This window comes from Camelus ferus, chromosome 8, assembly GCF_009834535.1.
Source record: "Camelus ferus isolate YT-003-E chromosome 8, BCGSAC_Cfer_1.0, whole genome shotgun sequence".
Lineage (NCBI taxonomy): Eukaryota > Metazoa > Chordata > Mammalia > Artiodactyla > Camelidae > Camelus > Camelus ferus.
In genome coordinates, this window is record NC_045703.1 from 9,749,381 (window position 1) to 9,759,073 (window position 9,693).

At 41.5% G+C, this 9,693-nt stretch overlaps 1 protein-coding gene across 8 annotated transcripts in view; it reads right to left on the bottom strand.

Moving 5' to 3' along the window:
* FAM135A (family with sequence similarity 135 member A) overlaps positions 1–9,239 on the bottom strand; it is a 119,663-nt gene extending 110,424 nt beyond the window's left edge. For 4 of the 8 annotated variants that reach the window (XM_032484451.1, XM_032484448.1, XM_032484447.1 and 1 more), the window contains exon 1: positions 8,918–9,238. The gene's annotated coding sequence lies outside the window, so the exon portion shown is untranslated. Of the gene's footprint in view, positions 1–180; positions 244–8,917 lie in introns of those variants that run through there. The other 4 variants (XM_032484449.1, XM_032484443.1, XM_032484450.1 and 1 more) reach the window with 3 other exon arrangements.
* Positions 9,240–9,693: the final 454 nt, after the last annotated feature.

Consider the following 9,693-nt stretch of genomic DNA (forward strand, 5'->3'; position numbering starts at 1 on the left):
GCATTTAATTTAATTTAAAATTTAAGGAATGTTTAATAAATTAACTTTAAGTATTCCACAAATATTAACTATTATTATTTGGCTCCTGTTTAAACCCAATCAACTTGAAGAAAAAAATTATTGCACTGGCAGATTGAAAACAGACATGCATTAATAAACTTTTATGATAAATTCTTTTACCAGTATAAGTTTAAGCTGTTAGCAATTTCCTTCACTTTTCCTCTCATATCCTGCTGTACTTTTTGTTCTTTTGTTGCTGCCGAATTTTCCTCAGTTCCATCCCTTTGTACTGATTATTCCCTAAGTAGAAACATACATGTGTAGATATACACAGAGTGATATGGATAAATTTATTTTTCATTCTCCCCCCAAAACCAGAAAATAATTATTTCTATTTTTATATATTGGTAGAAGAAAAAAAAATTCAAAGGAGAAGAGACTAAAGGAAAAGGAAAGCAGGCAAAAGAGAAAGGAAAGAAAAATTCCAAGGGCTCTCAGGGTCTTGGAGCCTGATCCTCTCATAAGCTGCTCTCTTCCCATCACAGGGAGCAATTGCTACTCAGCTCCACACAATCCTTGCTGGCCCAGCACTGTCAGAGGCTTCTAAATTTTCATGAGGAAATTGAAAATGTTCTTTTTACTAAAGGTAAAATCTTCTAAATTTTAGATGCTACCAAGTAGTTTAAAAATAAACACAAACAGAAGCAACCTAAATGTCCACCCACAGATGACTGGATAAAGAAGTTGAGGTATATTTAAACAATGGAATACTACTCTGCCATAAAAAAGAATAAAATAATGCCATTTGCAGCGACATGGGTGGACCTAGAAGTTGTCATTCTAAGTGAAGTAAGCTAGAAAGAGGAAGAAAAATACCTTATGACATCACTCATATGTGTAATCTAAAAAAAAAAGGACATTACGAACTCATCTACAAAACAGAAACAGACTCGCAGACTAAGTAAACAATTTTATGGTTACTGGGCGGAGGGGGTGGGAGGGGATAAATTTGGGAATTTGAGATTTGCAAATGTTAGCTACTATATATAAAAATATAAAAATTGATTTTTAAAAGTTTCTTTTATATAGCACAGGGAACTATGCTCAATATCTTGTAATAACCTTCAATGGAAAAAATATGAAAATGAATATATGTACGTATATGCAAGACCGGGACACTGTGCTGCACATCAGAGATTGATGCATTGTAATTGACTGTATTCAATTAAAAAAAAAAAAAAGCCACCACCACCAACAAAGCAAAACAAAACAAACAAAACCTGTGTGGTTAAATTCAAATTCTTCTTGAGGGCAAATTCATTCAAACTTTGCAATCTCTGACTTACACAGATTCTCATGCCACTCAGTTTATCAGGCAAAGAATCTTCCATGAAACAGAAAGATTCTGGCCTGTCCTCTCTGAAGAATGAAAGAAGCTGATAAAGGACTTCTTTCCTTTTACCCAGATGAGGTCTGGGAGACTTTCCATTGCAGGGACCCCGTGCACCCCGAGAAGCGGTGAGTCTCACGCCCTCCTGCACAGTCTGCCAGGTGGCTCAGCTCTGTCACTCTCATCTGAGCCTCTGACACTTGGAAATCCTGACTCACCTGAGACAGATGTCTCATTCTGTTCTCCTAGCCCCAGCAAAGTGGCCTAAACAGGATACTTTGAGAGGTCTGTTCAGGTAGGGCTCCCACCTGGCCATTTCCAGGGCCCTAAGAAAGAACTAAGCTGAGTAAACTACAAACCTCAATCCAAAGACGCCGCAGGGGAACCTCAAACAGGAACTGCCTCTGATACTAAATGAGAAACTCTTGCTGCAAGGCTCTTAGATAAAAGAGATTTCTCCGACAATCAAACCTGACAGGAAAAACAAGCTGACGATCCCCTCGTAATACTTCAGGGAAAGTCAGCCTATTCCCAAAGGAATGGAGTTACCTGTTAGTCTGAAAGACATTCCTGGCCCTGGAGAGCTGCTCTGTCCGATGCAGTGGCCACTGGCCACACATGACTACTGAACGACTGAAATGCGACTAGTGTGACTGAGTGACTGAATTTTCTATTTTTAATTAATTTACATTTATATCAAACTCTGAAGCAGTGTAAATATTGTTTCATTCAACATAACTTTATTGTTTTGATAGGACTGCATTGTACTTTAACTGTTAAAAAGGTGGTATACTCATTGAGATGCTGTAAGTGTTCAGTACACACCGGGTTCCAAAGACTTAGTAAAGGAAAAGAGTGTAAATGTCTCATTAATGCGTTTTTTTATATTGATCCCATCTTGAAATGATTCTTGGATATGTTGGGATAAATATAATGTATTATAAAAATTAATTTTATCAGTTTGTTTTTATTTTTTAAAATTTAGCTACCAGAAAAATTTTAATTACATATCCCATGTATTTCTATTGGACATCTCAGTCTAGGAATACCTAGCCATCCTGTAACTGCCAGTGTATAGTAACTGCCCCAGAATAGCACTAGGTGTATAAAAATCATGCCTAGCTTCTGAGGCGAAAAGCATGCTCACTCCCATCAGATCAGCTGAGAGACCTCCAACATCCACAAAGCCCCAGTGTGGACATCCAGAAAAATGAGGGAGATGCTCCTAAAACACTGATCCTAAAACAATAGCTAACCACTTGGAGCTCAGTCTGAACTCCTGAAACCTAAAAGAAGACACGGAAATATCTGAAACGAAGAGGCACAGTTCAGAGGTTCCTTAAAATAGACTGGAGACCACAGGCGATCAGAAGATCCTCCCACAGAAATCTAAAAACTAACAGCCCTGACTCTTAAACTATGGACCCAAAATAGATGTCCTTAGGATGTCCTTTCTCCTAAGGCAGAGGGTAGAGAAGCTGAATAAACTAGAGATTCCAGGGACTCCCTCTGTCAACCCAAGAAATAAAGGGATCACTATCACTTACGGAGACAACAGCTCCAGCTTCTGAACCCACTCCCAAGTTAGCAGCCATGGGACACACAGGTTCAGAGCCTGTAATACCGACAGTCCAAATAATGACGCCCAATTGTATGCAGGAGTTAGGTACTGAAGAAACCATATATAGCAAAAATCACCTATGGACCAATTTTCCCTTAGAAAGGCTCCATGCTGGCAATCGATATATCATTTCTCAATGAGTAAAACACAATCACTTTTTCTTCCAGCTTTAGAAAATTCACTGTTTCTTCAGCTGAACACTAGATAATGTCGTAAACTTGCACTTACGGGCCACAGTGTACAAAAATACACACATCTTTAAATGTGCACACTCAATGTAGTGAGATGCTCGCATTGTGATAGACACAGAGGAACTGATACCAAATGAAGAAACATCAAATTCAAGCCCAGGTAGATGAGGGGCTCACACTGTGACAGATATCTGGGGACTGAGACTGACATTTGAGATCTGGGATCGATGACGGGAAGGACATGTAACATGTACAGTTAAATTCAAGTCACTTAACTAGGGATATGACAGGAACAAAGAAATCTTCTAGATCTAGAAGGAGGTTAACCCAATCCATTTGATACTAGTGAGTCAGTTTTGGACCCATTTTCTTGGGCCTTCTCCCAGTGAATAAGCAGGAAGCCCAAAATAGGGGCACCCCTAGAAGACTTCAGAACACTGTTCTCATAACCTTGCAAAAAACAAAAGATTCCTATAACATTCAAGTTCTGCAGCAAACCAAGGAGAGTGGGAAGATGGGTCTCTTGGGAGAAAGTATGCTTGGCTGCCACCTTTTCTGGGCACCACTCACCTGGGGCACAGCAGAACTCCAATCCAAAGAATCAGGCCCTTACAGTCCTGGAGCTAATCTTGACCAAGTCCAACAATACAGAGCTATAAACTGAGACCAATCAGCCAAGAACGTCTGTATTAGTCCTGCACCTCTAACCCTGCTATCTGGCTTCATTCTGGCCACCTAAGTTGGTTAAGTCTGCACTGGTTGGTTCAGTCTAAATATCTGACCTATGGTCTTCTTTCTTGATTTACATTCAGTTTCCTTTGGATTGAGTGTGGCCCTGACACCCTGCCCAGCTTTGTAAGCTCCTTCTTGCAAGGGCTAAACATGCTAAGTCACTGGATTGTATTCTACTCTAAAATGGCCAAGCCACCTGTCACTGTCCTGACTCTGAAGATCACCACTCTGATGGCTTTTAACCTTCCTTCTGCCTTCACAGTTACTCACGTGCACAACACCCTTTCATCAGTAACATCTCTCATTCAAAAAAGTGATTCACAATGAAGATGGGCTTACCAGAATCACTAGAGTAAAGAGGGCACGTAAAATAAGGAAAATGAATGGTCTAGAACCTTCAGCTGCCACTCATCACGCATCAAAATGAACTTCTGAGGGCCAACCATATACCATACTACACAAATTTTAGAGCCATTTAAGAAGAGAATAGAGTACTAAGTTCTTCTCCTCGGGGGAGAGGGTAAGAGGGAGATCTTCCAAAGGAAAGATAAGCAGAATAGCTTGATAGACAAACTATATTTTAAAAAGCTGTATGTTTCCCTGTTGATACCAGATATAGACCAAATAGCATTATCACATACAAACCAAATATAGACACTCAGAACTTTCTGAAGCATTTATTTATATGCCAGTAGCTTTACGTTATTCCATCCAATTCTCATAAAAATCTGAAACAGCTATTATTACTCCATTTCATAGGTGAAGAAACTAAGAAGCAGAAAGTTTACAGGATTTATCCTAGGTCACACAGTTAGAAAATAATGGAAAAAGGACAAAAACCTCAAATGTGTCAAACTCCCAGGCCTACGTTTAAACCTGTATAATTCTGAAGTCCACAGCTTAATTGTTTTAAGAAGTAGATTCAAGGGTCATTGAGCCATAAGATAAATACGCCCCTACTAGTAGAAAACCTGAAATAAGAATGCAATAGTAACAAAAAATATCACACTTGATAAATTAACTATATTCAATTTTCCATGTAATTAACATTACTCTCTAAATATGAAATCCTCAAATTTCTCACATTCCACACACACAAATACAAAATCTGAAGTTTAAAGGCATTGTTGTCTCCTAATTTCTTTAAAATTTGGTTTTACAGTTACAGTCCAATAAAAGAGAAATATATTATTACTCTTCTTAGAATTGAGACTTAGCTTAAGAAGCACTCTCAGAACATTGTTAGTTTTGAATAACTGTGTTAATATGATATAAAATCCATAGAAAAACAATTTTAAAACATAACATAGAAAGAACATTAGTAAAACTTCTGAGAGTATTTTGATGGTTGACTTACTACATGAATGAAGTAAAGAAACTGAGAAAGAACTTGTATTGGTCCTTATGGGACACAAGTAAAACCTACTTCTGATATTACAAGGAAAACAGGATTTAATTTATTAAAAGCAGTTCATATAAACTTTTCAATTTTATATGCCACAAACCTACCAGTAACATAATACAGAATATCTCTGAATATATCATGTTATTATATACCTTAAAAACCCCAGAATAGCCCAAAGTACCAAAAATTAGTCACTTCTTTTAACATAAAGAGAAATTCAGAAAGAATTACAGTCCTTATCTATTCCTAGTTCAGGGATCTGCCCAGTACTCCTTAAGATATTTCATCTTACTAGTTATCTCAACAGAGAACAAAACTCAGAACCAGAACAGAAAGTTCAATCCTCTCACTGAAAAATATTCTAAGACACAAAGTGTTTTCTTAACAGCTTGTGCTTTCTTCAGTATACCTTTAACTTTCCTAACAGACAGACCTGGATTCTAACTCAGCCTCTCTAAGCCTCAGTTTTCTCAAATACAAATAGTATTTTTAATTCCTTGGTCAAAAGGACCTGACATTTTTATACTTCTATTAAGAAAAAAGAGGCTAAATTTTATTAAATTTAGCACATCACTGACCAACTATGGACCCGCTAAAAAGAACTGGCAATCTTTAAAAATAAAATGGTAAAACCCACTGTGAGGTTGTTTCACTCCACTCCTTCTGAAAAATCTAGACCTGCCTAACAATTCGTGCTTCCTAATTTTTCTGAAAAATCACTGTGCCCAGAAGGAATGCTTTCTTCTCTATTACCACCCTACTTCTTATTCATATTCATTTCTAAACCTTCTTCCTAACAAACAACTCAAGGAGGAAAAGAAAAAAAAAAAAAAAAAACTACTCACTTTAAATCTATATGCGCCCATCTCCATCCATTTATTTAAATACACACAGGTACTTATCACAAAACTCACTTTTAAGCAGTTTTTCCTTAATACTTAGAATCAAAGCAGAGGAAATCTTTGCCCTTTCTATTCCCGAAACAACCGTCAAGTCATCTCAAGGGTCTATACCTACAGCAAACAAAGCTAAAATATAAGACAACAGTAACTCATAGAAGTAACCAAAGATACCGTGCAACTCGTACACTTTCAGTGCCAAATCCTGGCAAACAGAGGGCAAACGTGCTCTGCACACAGAATGCTGCAGTGTCTGTTTCACTGCACATGAACATTAAGTAATCTAAACTAATCTACAGTTCACAGCACACTCTACTAGACTTTTCACGTAAGTCTGCAATTAAAAACAAAAATCTAAATTTCAGTGATCTGGGATTTAAGCATTCAATTATATTCTTATGACACAGTCTAAAGGAGATAAAAATTAAGTGTTTATAGTAATTTTTGTCTGTGGTGGCCCTAAGCATGCTTAAATGATTAGGGTTTACTTTGCTTTTGAAAGATTAATGGGTAGCCACCTCTTTTACCCATGTATTATAAGTAGAGACACCCTAGGTATACAGGTTAAGTGACTTCTACAAACTAATGTCATGAGTCATCATAGAGTTTAGGTTTTCTGTCTTCTGGTCCTGTGTCCTGCTGCCCACCATGAATCTTTATTTTAATTTCTAAGAGCAGAGAATCAATTCACTACGAATACCAACAAGAATTTGTTAGCATTTGCTTTTTTAATGAATAGTTACCTCGAAATAGAAAGCCCTGCCTTTGAAAGACAGGAAAGCTTCCTTCAGAAGCAGCAGTTACCTCTATTTGCCTTGGAAAAATCATTAAAAAAAAAAAAATCTTAAAAGCTGAGGAGTTCATCACCTCCTGCTATACACAATAATCGCTGGTTCTTCCAAAAGAGGTGTGGTTTTGTGACATCAGATCCTAAACAGTATCTCCTTCTACTTTTACCTCTAATATTTCAAATAAGGAACTAAACGTCTTTTTGTCTTAGTGCTTCCCTTCTGTACAACAGAAACAGAAAAATTTAATTCCTACCTGACATAGACAATGTAAGGAAGAATGTACTGTGTGTGGACTGTTTTGAGATTTCAGAATTAAATACATAATCCAGTTGGTCTTCAACCCTAGAATAAAGGCAAATTTAACAGAGGAACGGCTTCAGCAGATGCGTTCAAAATAAGATGCCACACCATTATTTCTATGGAGAGAAGTTTTTTGTAAGCCAAATCTTGGTCATAATGAAAAGGAGGAAAAAACTTCCAAAACTGTTTGGAAAGTTCTTTTGCCTAACTCAGAAATATAATACTTTCTCACACATTTCCTTTAGTCAGCACACTAATCCTATAAGTTAGTCAAAATTGTATGCATTTAATACAGAGAACATAGACCATCACAAAAATGATGCAATCAACTGCAACAGCAAATGCATAAGACATCAAATTATTAACTAATTTTATAAAATATATTTTGTTAAATTTCATTTAAGATTAGTTCTTGGACAACTGTATTTCCCAGGGGGCAATAAAATTTCCGAATTTTAACCTTATGTTTGGGGGGTCAGCCTTTATATTTTCAAGTCTGTCCTCAAGTTGCTTCTCTCGACAAGTCAGGTAAACAATTCTTAAAAACTAAACCTTCAATCAGTAAGTGTAACAGGTTATTGCTACTGTCACTCTTTTGATGACACTTCCAGTCAGTGAAGAAAGAAAATGACAGATTTTATTAAATTGGAAACTGAACTAAGTATACTGAGTGGACACCTAGATTTAGGTAAAGTAAGAGACTAGAACTCTTCTGAGATTTAAAAAAAAAAAAGTAAAACGGACTGAAGTTAAGAGGCTCGACCTATGCAAATAGGAAAAACAAAAACAAAAAACAAACCCAAAAAACAGTTTTAGAGAGAAAAAAGATCAAGATTAAAGACTAGAATGTGGGATCAGGATGGAAAAACACGGGAGGACGGGGGCCACTGACGGAAAGCAATGAAGCAGGATACCAAAAGAGGAAAGGGTTAAGGGAGTGAGGGTCTCCGAAGGTAAGGCGGGGCACAGCATGACCTCGAGTGCAGAGCGGCACTGGAGCAAAACACAGAATCAGAAACTAACAAAAGGGAACAAGGACGAAGTACTGAAAGGGGAAAATGAGAAGAAAAGAGAGCCAAGGAAGAAATGATAGAGGCAGCGGAGTCAGAAACCTGGCGGCGAGGGGAGGGAGCGTCGGTAAGAGGAGCCAGAGGAGAGATGCACAGGGAGAGGGGAGAAATCGCGGCAGGGGTGGGCAGCAAAAGACACAGTGCCCCCCACCGAGGGACCACCGCGGCGAAGAGCCCCGAAGGAGGCGGGGATGAGGGAGGGGACCAGAAAGGGAGCGAAGACGAGCGAGGCGCGAGGATGGGGCAGAGGGCGACGGCGGGAGCAGCCGGACAGCGGGAGGAGGAGGGTCAGGCGGCCCGCCGAGGGGCGCGCCTCAGGGGCAGGGGACGCGGGGGGCACCGGCGGGGCAGCCGGCACCGCGTCCCCGCCGACCTTCAGCGGCCGGAGTGGGGCCGGGGCGGCCAGGGGACCGGGCGCAGGAGGAGGCCGCTTCCTGCCGGGCCCGTGGGAAGGAGCCGGAGGGAGGGGTCGCGGGTGCCGGGAGCCGGGACACGGGGAGGGACAGTCGGAGGCTTACCTTTCGGCCGGTTTGGCCTCCTCCAAGCCTGGCGGACGGAGGAGCCCGTGGTCTCGCTGGAAGAAGACGGCCCTCCCCGGGTCAGCACCATCCCGCCGCGGGCGCCCTCACATCGCCATCGCGGCCACCGCAACCGCCGCGGCGGAGGAGCCGGTTCGTCAGCGCCGCTCGGCGACCGGCCCAGCGCGGCCAGCGAGCATGCGCACTCGCCGCGGTCCTGAGGGAGCCTGGCCGGCGGTGCTACCTGCGATCAACAGGTCCCGGCCGTGCGGCCCCGCCCCCGGCCGCTCGGTCTCCCCTCCCTCCCCTACGCTCCCGCCCGCGCCCTCCCCTCTTCGAGGCTAGGCCCCGCCCCGTCCAGGCCCGCGCCCCGCCCCTCCTCCCGCTTCCGAGCTGCAGCTCCTACTGTGATTAGGAGAGATTTGTCCGCCCTTTTCGGCTCGCGCTCCCAAGCTCCCGCGAGAACGGGGGATTTGCGTCAATAAAGAGCGCGAGCGCCAGTGGAATGCCGGGCTGCGGGTCTGCGGGTACATGTTAGAGGCTGAGCGGTCTACGCTGGGCGGTAGGGAACCCGAGGAGGACGGAGAGGGAATGCTAAGACTTCAGCTGTGTCTCTCACGTGGTTTTTTAATTCTTCGCTCTTCTTCACCTGCTTGCGGTCCCCGCGGTGCTTGCTTTCTGCAGTAGGCGCTGAAGGATCGGCGCTGGCTCTGGACAGCTGCCGTTCGGGACTCGGTTGCTGCATTTTTGGAGGGATGTGGTGTTGCTGTGGTTAC